We start from the raw sequence: 11752 nt of genomic DNA, 5'->3' as shown, positions 1-11752 counted from the left end.
TATATATATATATGTAATGTTATTTTCTTCCAGATGGATCTACTTCACTTACAACTACACGCCAAGAAATGCCTTACTTGGTGAGTACATTATATTAGTTTGTACGAAGCTGGTTGAATTATATGAATAATCTTAAATTAAGTAGATTTTCAGCGTTTACTGCTGAAAATCAACGTTTAGTAAACCAATTTTTTGTTTTTTGAAGGCGAGAGCATTGGGTAAATTCAGTGATGATCGGTGAAAACTGCAAGCAGTTCTCAGCGAACCGTGGTTTGTTGCTAACGCAATCAAGTTACGAAAAGCGTTTGGAAGGTTGAAGGCCGCACAGGGGAAGTGGCTACACCTCAGACGGAAGAACGTAACTGCTGTAACCACGGGAACCTTTGAGCAAAACAGAGCATGCACAATGCGGCCCTATCAATTTAATATGGAGTTCCTTAAAGCAGCTATTAAATGAGATAAGCCCGACAGCCTAAAACGATCTGTAAGAGACAACACTACATGATTGCCACGCTTTGATTACGGCCTAGATTAAGAAAAGCAGAACCGTGCGTTTCGATTCCTTTCAGGCTTCAAACGTCGCGTAACATCGATGCTTTCAAAGGAGCCATCGATAACAAGGATAGATGCGCCGGTGCTTACGACTGTAATCAATGCGAGATAGATTGTTTACAGACCGGTGCTTAGAAATGAAATAGGCGCTTAGAACAAATTGCACTCTTTATTCTTTCTTCTTATCTTTGAGATAACGCCTTTCGCATCAGTTACAAAAATTATCTTTGAAATCTGCGTTCCAAATGTAATATAGGCCAAAGCTTTTCCATCAGCTTTTTTACAAACTAATCTTCTTGTCAAATTTACTTAGTCCAAAAGTCTTATTTATAAAACCTGTTAAACCAGTGTCCTGTAGTAGGGGGTGCAATCCATGGACTAACTGCGTCGTCCGCTCAATCATCGGCAGCTTGCTTGTTCGACAAGCAACCTTAGGCATGAATTTTATAATAATTAGACAAGATAAATAATGTTTGGTAAGAACCCGAGCTTCTTTAAACATTGATAAAAAATTTGCCCGGAGCTATTTGTACGTAGTTAAAATGTTTATAATAGACGGGCTTGCAAATAATTTGAACATTCTCTTATCGGACTCTATTCAATATACTTAATCTCAAACGTATATTGCCTCTAGCTTTACTAATACAGGATCAACTTTTTCTAGAATATAACTTAGTGGGTTGATAGAGTAGTTACTGGGCTACATAATAGCAACAAATAAATACGACTTCTATTATAGGATGAATAATTTTATATTGACATTTTTCCTTTTTATTCACACACAAGTTCTAGCTGCCTTGCTAACTCGCTTCTGTAAACACGTTTTTCCAAAAAACACAAGCGAAAAAACACATTTCAATCGACGGCATAGAATTTGCCCAAACAGCTCAATTACGATGATAATATATTGTTGTCTTGTTTTCTCTTGACGAGCTGTTGGGCATGGCCAATACATAAATACTACTTATTCAACCTATATTCTGTTTTAAATGATTCTCTTGATCTGGTCGAGTTGGGTTAGAGCTCTGGGCCATGACCCAATGGGCATGTGTCCTGTGAACTGGTACTTTCCTTGTAATCGTATTCAAGCGACGCCACAACTGGCCCTGCCATAACGGGTATTGCCTGCCCATTCATATGGCTTAACTGATTATACCCTTGAAGCAACACCGCGGTAAAATGAACTATCTTCAATCTGGTATACCATCACACGCCTACGCTCAGTTTAGAAACTTTCTACATGCCACGTGCATTTTTAACTACATGCTGTTCTCCGTTTTCTATTCAAGAGATAATTATCATTGTTAAATTTTACTTTTGTTGGTCACTTTAGACACGATTTGTTTTTGACCTAATTGATCTTCATTGAATGTTGATGGCTGTCAAGTTACGGCCACCGACCCAACGCTGTCCCGAATCACTTTACGGCTCCTCCTTAAATGACATAAGATTAATTCCGGCAGGTTAAAGCCAATTTGTATAGAACGACGATCACCAGTTGGACATCTTCGTACGAAGGTCATGGAAGACAGGCGTACGATTATACTTGCCGGTATCGTGATTTTTTTCGAACTGATACGTTCCGACGACCTTGCTCTACCTAGCTGGATCTTCGGACATCGCCCTTCCTAAAGGCGCGATCCAAAGACGGTAATAGGATAGAGAGAAGTCGATGAAGGACTACGTCATCGCTCGCGTGTCTCGAAATTTTGAGATATGAAGGAAAATGACTGTGTAATGAAATCTCTATCGAAAGCCAGACAAAACACGAGACCACGATGGGAAGAGCGACCGTCATCATCACGTGTAATAGGTGGACAGCCACGTGACGAAGAGTCGGTTTCAATTGTACATGACAAAAGAGACAGTACCATTACAGCGACCAATGTTGTAAATAAGAAGCAGACGCGATCTTATGTTTAGCAGGCGCAGAAGTTGTTGGCTACGAGCTAAAATAGTAAACCCAGTACAAAGTCTTATAAAGAACAAGTATTACGTTGATGACGATGATCAATATACGACAGTATGAATAACGATGGCTTGTGAAGAGTTTCGGCAGAATAATAATAATAATTTTCCTGTTGAAATTTAGAAGTTTAAAAAACTAGTAGTACTGGATAGCAGCGGTTGATTGTTTCAGCGTCTTCGCGTAATTGTCGAAGCTTTTTGACGGCTTCCATTAAAGGATTCTGTGATGTTTTCTGGTTGCAACTGAATGAAATCTGAGGAAAACCGATAGATTAAGTACAAAGTGTAGCAAGCTGATTGATGTACGATACCGTGAGTTAATGCAGATTTCTATATTTTACGAAAAATAGACGTAAATGGTAGAATAATATTATGGTGAGGCGGTTACTCAAGGTTCATAGGGTCGTTCGCCATCTATCGTAAGTGTCGTGTCATGTCGGCAAACGTATGCAGCCGGGCCTTGAAAGGGCCCACTGCTTATAGGCAAACCACCTGACTTAACTACTATGTTGTTAATTATTATAGCCATTCGAGTCTTTGCTGTTCTGTTGATTAAGCAATTCGCGTCCGTATAGTGCACAACATGACGGAAAGATTTCACGGGGCTCCGTTAACCGCAGACTTATTAAGGCTACCGTTCATAGGCTAAACTGTCTCGCGACAAGGCCGAAATAAAGCATGTTCCTCTATGAATGTCATATTTAAAATCAGCACTCAACTCAGGTTCATTTAGTTGTAGCTTTGCTTAATAGATCCGTTACTTGATAGCATGCTACGTGCTCGAGCGAAGGAACGAATCGAACAATGAGATCGGTCGACATTTCATTGTATTCAGTAGTACTGCGGCCATCCTCATAGATCCTACGCTGACGCCAGAAGGTCGCTTCGTGAGAACGACAGGATATGAAGGTATTTTCCAAACGGCGGAACGACTACTGCCGACTACCCATCACGTTGGTGGCTCCTCACAGGCGCACGACATACATGAATCATTGAAAAATAATTCTTGACGCTACCTCTGATGTATTTACGGAGTAGGCCAGCTCCAATGGTCTGCGGTTTCAATTTTTTCGTCGACATCGTGTCTCTGATTTCACTTTTTATGTTCGCACTGCTTCCAATCCATCTTCGTCTCGTCTTTCCGAGCGGGTCCGCTTGTAGCGATGATGCGATTCAGAGCTGTCTCCTTTCCTCGATGGCGGGCCTGATTATTATTTAGACAACTTTTTTAGCGTGGACCTTTGTTAGGTCCTGCACGCAAATACAAGCGGACGCATTCACTTCACAGAGATTAACTATTATTCACATAGAGATAGTTGGTCGATGTTGCGAAAACGTATAATTACGCCTGTTTTAGCGACAGTAATCGAATGAAGCTTGCCGTCTCTTCGATTCAATTGGGCTTCAATTGGGATTTCTAAAATGCCATACATAAAACGAACAGACAGGTGAAAATCCAGCCTCAATGCATACCTCTCATTTTCTTATTAGATTGCTGGCTACATTTTACACGCCAGCGTCATGGGGATGTAAAATGTGATCTATCGGTCTCTACCAGGACGCTCTAATATTCGAAGAGATTTTTTTTTTCGAGAAAATCAAACCTAAACAGGAGATATTGTCAATCCCGTTGGAAATGACCCATTTTGGCGTATTTCTTACAATATCAATTTCTCTTTTGGTGGCATGGTAAATGGCTAGCAGGATGACTATGAATCTATAGGGATAAAAACATGTTAAAAGCTAGTTTAGCTGCTTGGTCTAATACATCGGAAACTTTGTCTCAGTTGTTTTCGTGGCGTTGAAGTGATCAGTTACTCATATAGTTCTTTGTTAATTTAGTTGATTGTATCAATAGAAAAAAGGATTACTTATTATATATTGTTTGAATAGGTTTATGAACAGCCATAGTTTGCTTCCACACGTTGCTTTTGTGTTAGTTGACGTTTCTTACGATATTGAGAAATACTGTGGAGGCACGTACAACGACGACTCATGTGATCACTGAGAACATGGAGAGTCCTCTGTAAGGGAACGGTGTATACAGCTTAGGTAGAAAGACTTATGAAGCGTTTGATGGCCGATGTCAACCAACTAAAACATCATGGCCTGCTTACAGGACTTGCAGCTTACTCCTCGCAGGGGACCGTATGAGGGATTACTCGCTTTAACAGTTTCGTACCACTATAGTAGTGATCGACCAGATAACTGATTCATCGTTCTTCAAGCAGACTGAACACAAAACGGAAGACGACATGTGATGGCAGAAATGGCAACACCCAATAGATCGACTGAATTGCAAATTCATACTGCCAAATGTAATTTTTAGGTTTGAAACGGGTGGGCGATCAGATGAAAACATTGCCTTCATACCGCGTCGGTCACATAGGATCATGTTCGTGCCCGCGTGCGGGCATATTCCACGCTCGTTGTCAAATGAACTGAACGAACGTCCCTGTTGTTTACTCTGCTACTTGTGATTATAGCCGAAAAAACTATTTACCAGCTAGATGTGCCGAACGAAATTAGGTAACTGATTGCGTACGAGGCCAAATAAAGACGTGGTACTAAGGCTTACCAAATTAGCCATTACTGTTAGTGTCGGACGGTACCTGCTAGCCCTCCCCACATCCGAAACATACATCACTATGTAAAAACAGTATGATTTCTATCGCGATAGCTTTTTCCCTTGTCGCTTTCCCACAATCAACGGCGATCCTGGCTAGATAGATTGTCTTAGCTTTCAGAAACGACCGTACACATTCTATGTTCAACGCTACCTATTAACCGTTTCGCCATTCATAGGATTTGCTGCAGTGGCGCGTACGCCACTACGTATTTCCATCGAGATCGTGCAAAGTACTTTTTCAAATGGCTTCCGTTAATTATGTCCGCGGACGAATTTGAGTTTAGCTTTAATTGACAAAATGGAGAGAAGCCAGCCGTGCTGCCGGCTAAACAGTTCCGTAGGGCTACTCGATACGAGGGGAGAACCTCTTTAGACGACGAGAAAAATATATGTATGTCTATGTAGAAATTTGTATGATATTAAAAATATAGTGGCGGTATTGTTTACCGGAACAAATGGTCTTAAGTAAAAGTAATTTAATAATAATGCGGCCAAGTCTGAGTTCAACGATACGCAACGTATTTGATGACAAATATCTGATTAATCCGTCGAAGAGTAACGTCAAATCGTTCGATCACTGTAAAAGGATCATTACGACTTAGTATGTCTGCAGCGTTCGTTACTTCAGATGGGCGCGGTATTTCCGCTCTCAAAACACGCACCACTCAGCGACGGAGTCTCGTTAGCATCAATAAAAAAAAAAAAAAAAAAAAAAAAAAGACAAAATTATATTCTTTCTCTATGTGATCCCATACATAAGATAATCAGAGAGATCAAACATGCACACCATTTATGTACAGCTTTTTTTCGTTGTACGTGTTGTAGTGTAAACACGAAAATTATGACGCGCAGCAATATGGCTCTACCCTCTGAAGCTTCGATTCTTTTCATCCTAATTGATTTGTTTATCTTATTGTGAAGTTCTTTATCATTGTCATTTTAGCTATGAATGTGATGTGATATAACAGAATTATAGTTGACTTCCTTTAATGCTAGTTTCAAGATACAATATATACATTGTACGAATGGATAAGCTGAAGCACATCGACCCAGTACCTAAGCTAGCTAGAGATAGCCGAGGTATTTTTTTTTTTTTAATTTAATTTTTGCTGTTACTTGCTTCTGTTTGTTGTGTAAATGTCTATTGATGTTTTGCCTCACCAAACAAATTTTAGGCTTGCCGCGGGGTGGCTTACCGAACTGGCAAAAACAACTCTAGCATCAAGCAAGCTACGACTAAACGTGGGGCGGACGAAAAATTGTTTAGTTCTGTCTTTTTTGTACTGTCTCTTTTTCCCTTTTGAGTAAACACGCGTTTATTGCTTTCCCTAGTAACAAACGCGTACGTCTCAAACTATTTAACTATATGTATTATTGTTGTGTGTGCACACACAGTCAGCGTGGCATCGGAGTCAAGCACACCCTTACGGCGATTAGTACACATGTACAATGTTATCGCAACTATTCAAGCGCCCTAATATTGTGCTTGATTAAAAGGCTGCATCACATCGTTTTCATTCAAATTCACACCATTTCGGTAGATAGGCAAAAAGCTGACAATTGACGACAGTAAAATTGTTTCATATCTCTATGCGTATATATAGGTATTTATACGTATATAATATAGGTATAATGAGCGCTCGCTTGGTCAACTGCACGTTACGCTGCGGACGTCCAAGATTACAGATTTGATTCTGCCCAATAACAGATGTTATTTTGAACAGAATTGAATCACACGGTACGTATGTCTATAGATAGTAAAGCATAAGGTCTCTAAAGCCATTTTGTTCGAAGTTCTGCGTATTTTAACGGCTCCTGTTTAACGCTGTTTTTTGCTGCTTTTTCATTACGAAAAAGATCAGAACGGATTTTGTTATTTCCGTACGGGCTAATTGCAAACCTCGCGGGAAGGACCATCCATCCATCATCCAACTTCTACGGCGAATTCATATATTCTGACAAATGTACAAAGCGGCGCTGATTCGGAACACGTGATAGAAATCGTACACTCATATATCTAGCTCAAAAAAAAATTGTCACAATAACCACAGTGTGTGTACACAGGGAAACATCTATTTCGTTCGATGTGATTCTGCCTTTACGAGCTGCACGGCCGGTTCGCGTCTGATTGTATATACCTCTAAGCGCCATAGCGAAATTTGCTCCCGGAGACGATTGTTTATCTCTAACGACGCTAGGCACAGTAGGCATCAAGTTAGAACTTGATGTTAATCGTCGTCTGTTTATCAGTTGATTTTAATGCTGGACGAGCAGATCATCACAGCCAACTTCAACCATTCACCCGCTCAGCGCACACCGAATCCAGTTGTCAGGGGCAGCAAATTCAAATTCGAAATAAAGTTCCTTGCTGATTCTTTGTTAGTACTTCTTGGTACAGACTGTGTGCACACATAACGGATGACCCGAATGCTCCCTCGCGCCAGACACCGCGGTTCTATGCTTAGCGTGAAACTATCGTAGCTGTCGACGCAAGGCATGAACGGTAACATTGCGAGAACGTTATGACAATGTAGGTGATGATAGACGTTGATTTTGAAGATAGGATAGAGAAGAAGAAGGATGACAACCGAAGAATATGATGAAAATCGAATCGCAATAATCGAAGATTCAGCGAGCATTTAGGGCTGTAGTAACACCTTTAAAGGGAATAGATACTCATCATTATCACAGAGAAATCTGCAAACGAATAGAAATGAATGTCTCAGACTTTTAAGTTAAATTGTTCTCTCTTGTCACAAAGCAAAACGTGTGTCCTCCCCATTTTCCTTTAGGCCTAGGCTATTTCATATGTCTTCAAATTTAATCAGCAATTATTATGTTACAAGCGCGCCGACGAGGACAGACGTGTCCAAGACACGAAATAGGCACCCTTTGTCCCAGAATGAAATGGTATTACATGCAATTTCATAAAAAAATAGGTAAGCTTTATTCGATAATGACGGTTACTGTTGACGTTTTGGTGTGATTGTGGCGTAAAAAGTGTCAGCTTCTCCCTAACGGTTATTTTTTTCGGCTGAAGTATGACATATACTCGAAATCGCAAATTCAGGCCTTTGAACCAATTTTGTTTTCTAACAACATGGATTCAACGTTTGAATGCGATCGATTAAAGACACAACTTCTTAATGGACTTGTCTAATAACAATGACCTTTGAAGATAAAAACTTTTCGCCTGAACTAAGCTAATAAGAGGTCCGTTTGTAACAAAACTATAGTTAAAATTGAAGTTACATATATATTTAAAACGCAGACCTCTAAATACAGGTAGTAAGGTGTCCAGGATGATTTCTGGGTAAACACTATCATAAACATTTTCACTAATGACAAAAAAATCACTTCACAATCGGAGGGAATTGTTTCTACTTTCGCTGTAGATGATCGCAGCACTAGCTTTGAACTGCCCAGCGATTCATTGAATGAATCATGAATTTAAGGAAAGGGCACGTCCGTCCGACGAAAAAATCCAGTATAACTCGAATTTTCGCGACAGACGCTCGTACTATCTCTACTAGGCGACCGTCTGTCTGCGCAGCCTACGAGCGGAGGGTCGATTTCTTTGCTTGTGAAAATTCTCTGCTCTATACAGCCATTTTAGAGGCAGATCCCCCGGTAAACAGATTCAAATAAAACTCACCATCGTGGGTCCATCGGCGAAGTCATCTTGGTTCGGCCACCTGAAATTACAAAGATGGTAAAAACGTCAATACTATAATTTTGTATGAATATATGAAGAGAAAGTCGATCATGTCAATGCACTGAGCCTGTACAGGCTGCCATCGTGACCTAAGTAGATATTTTTCAAAAAGGGTTACGCGGAGCTGCACTTACATTTATGAGAAGAAAAAAAACGATGCAAATATATTTAGCCCTAATTAATCGCAATAATGAACTTCGTGTTTGTCCACATAACACCACCGATTTCACAAACATCCCACTTGAATTTTTTTGCTTTTTATGTTTGTAACAAAATGTCAGCGAAAGAGTTATTGTCTCAATTACGATAGTGAAGGGATTGAACCCATCGATTTGTAATTCTAAATCAGTTCTTTCTGAACTACTACTACTAAAAACTGTATCCAAAATTACCAATGCGGTGACTAAACGAATTATGCGCATATAAAATCTAGAGGAGAATAGTTTTTTACATGAAGCCTCCTTCGTTCTGTCGAGCGTCAAGCGTTCCTTGACACGTCTTGACTTCTTCATATCTTCTGTGGCATTTTTTGGACTCTAACCAAATAGGCTGCTTGTCCTAGCCAATGCACCTGTTAGATAAAACGAAGAAAATGGAAAAAAAAATTTACCAGCGTTTCGTACCGGATAATGGCGGACAGAAGAATGGAAAGTCGGAGCCATCATAGTTGTGTTTTAGCGTTTTTCTTGGCATGATTTTTGCCAAAAACATCAGAGATGAACAAAGTATATCCAAAATATTTTTCAGTCAAAGCTGTCCCCCATTAAACGGACGTTTAGAGATTGTTGTGTTTCAGAAGTGCGCGCACGGAAATATTGTTGAGTTTTAAGTAGATTCAGGCTTGGACGACGGTGGACAACCGGGGCGATGATCTAGTTCTGTGTAATCCCACTAAACCTTTAAATTTTTGCTTCGTCTTCATTGTGTACTCTGACGACCCGATCTGTTCCTGTTAAGTATTTGAGTCCGTGAACATTCAGTCGATTCAAGTTAAAAGAGCAATTCTTCTTTAGCTAAACACGCAGTTGTCTACTAAAGAGGCTTTAAAAGGGTAATAGGACGACGCTCAAGTTGAATAATTCTTATACAACTATTCTATCGAAAGATCTGTGGAATGGTCTTTGAAGAACAATAATACAAACAAAGTCGCTGCAGACATGATTTTCTTGGACTGTGGGTACTTTGTTCGTAATGCTTTGGAAACATCGAATGTCTTTTTCTCAGTTGATAGGGAATTATTGAGTGCTCATGATAAACTTACAATAGCAGCAACCATCTGAGGCGTAAGTGAAATGGTCACACAATTTGAAACGGCCAATTTGATTTTTCGATGTTATTTTATGAAAATGATTTGCTTCTAGCCGGTTGAATGTCTAATTCTTAGTTTAGGTATAGAAATTGGAGACTATCCAAATAATAGTAATGATCCACTAAGCGGCTCCTGTCACTTTTCATAGTGTGTATCTAAAATCAAATCAGACGTGGAGGGTCGAACGGGAAAACTCTTCCTTCAATACCAGCAAACGAATAGAAATTAATTAGTTCAAATAACGTGAGGGTACATTAAGTTGGTAGTAATTATGGTGCAACTTCAAGTTCAGAAAACAGCAGCGATATAATTTCACACACATATTTCCGATCTGCTGAAACGGGGATCGTTTACTTCGGTCATTGCTTCTAGCAAACCTCGATATAGTTTTGGAGCTTATATAGTGAAGATTACACACTCACATCGTTTGAATAGCCGAAACTAAACAAAGATTTACTGCACTCTCATAGACATGATTAAACGATTCTTCAAGATGGTAAAGGCGTAGATAAAATGTTATGAGTATTTAGGATAGTTAACGCATCTGTACAGAATAATTGGAACTCTACATTCGGGAGCCAGAACGTTTCTGAGAACTGAATATGAGCTAAAATACCTTAAGATACTTCTCCGTCGGACAAACCCCACCGAAACTAAACTTGTATAGATTCAAGGGTCTATATTCGACTCGTCGGAATCCGAGAAAAACGTTTATACATGTAATAGCCATAATAGGAACTAGACCGTAAAGGTGAAAACAAATGTTAATAATGGCACGAAAAGCCATTTTTGATACTCGCAGAGTGTTTGCACATATAACAGACCTTGCCCTCGATAGTCGAAATTATTTATCACAGGTGGAAGCCTTTAGATTTTCGGGATCTTTAACCCATTGTACACCCAGAACCCGAACCTGAAAATTTTTCCTTGTGCAGTTTGCTTGAGCGAGTGCAGGTTCGCGATTACGATTGAAAAGTTTCTAGCGAGTGCATTTTGCAAACAACTTGCGACAAACGTAGACGCAGCCATAATCAAAATCGTAATAGAAATAAAAGGCTATTACATGGAGCAGAGACATCCGCTGCTGCTATCTGTGTTGTTGCGGGCGAGACACGTTGATCCAATACCTGTCTTCATGTATTAAATCGTTTCGTGTGAAACGTGACGAACTTTAATCCTATATTCTCCAAATTACACTTTTTTGAATCGCGCGCCTTTTCTCTAGAGGCTTTCGTCTTCTTCTAAACCTGAGACCGTCAAGCCGGATCTCGTCGTTCGCGTTTTCGACAGGCAGATCGTAGCGAGTCATGACAATGAACAAAATTCAAGCGCTTTACCAATATGAGCTCAATCTAGGAAGTAGAGCGGCGGAGATAGCCGTCAGTCGACAGGCGTTAAGTGTCACATAGTTCGTAAATGCCTAAAGTTGGCAGCCATATGATTTCAGCGGGGAACAAAATTAGAGACGTTTGCTGTGAAGTTAATTCGTTGCCGTATTAAACTGATCAATCCTTTACAATCATTGCGGACGGTCACATCAGTGGGTCGATGCAAATGAACCAGAAGGACATCATCCTAA

At 40.0% G+C, this 11752-nt stretch overlaps 1 long non-coding RNA gene across 10 annotated transcripts in view; it reads right to left on the bottom strand.

Moving 5' to 3' along the window:
* Window positions 1-1273: 1273 nt before the first annotated feature.
* LOC111249987 (uncharacterized) overlaps window positions 1274-11752 on the bottom strand; it is an 18711-nt gene continuing 8232 nt past the window's right edge. For 4 of the 10 annotated variants that reach the window (XR_015325933.1, XR_015325939.1, XR_015325934.1 and 1 more), the window contains 3 exons: window positions 9316-9435; window positions 8805-8844; window positions 5842-7806 (listed from right to left, as the gene is read on the bottom strand). This is a non-coding gene — a long non-coding RNA (uncharacterized LOC111249987). Of the gene's footprint in view, window positions 3938-5841; window positions 7807-8804; window positions 8845-9256; window positions 9436-11752 lie in introns of those variants that run through there. The other 6 variants (XR_015325938.1, XR_002673148.2, XR_015325936.1 and 3 more) reach the window with 4 other exon arrangements.

This window comes from Varroa destructor, unplaced genomic scaffold (assembly GCF_002443255.2).
Source record: "Varroa destructor unplaced genomic scaffold, Vdes_3.0 BEIS01000004.1, whole genome shotgun sequence".
NCBI classification, from domain to species: Eukaryota; Metazoa; Arthropoda; class Arachnida; order Mesostigmata; family Varroidae; genus Varroa; species Varroa destructor.
This window is presented reverse-complemented; position numbering and strand designations above follow the sequence as displayed.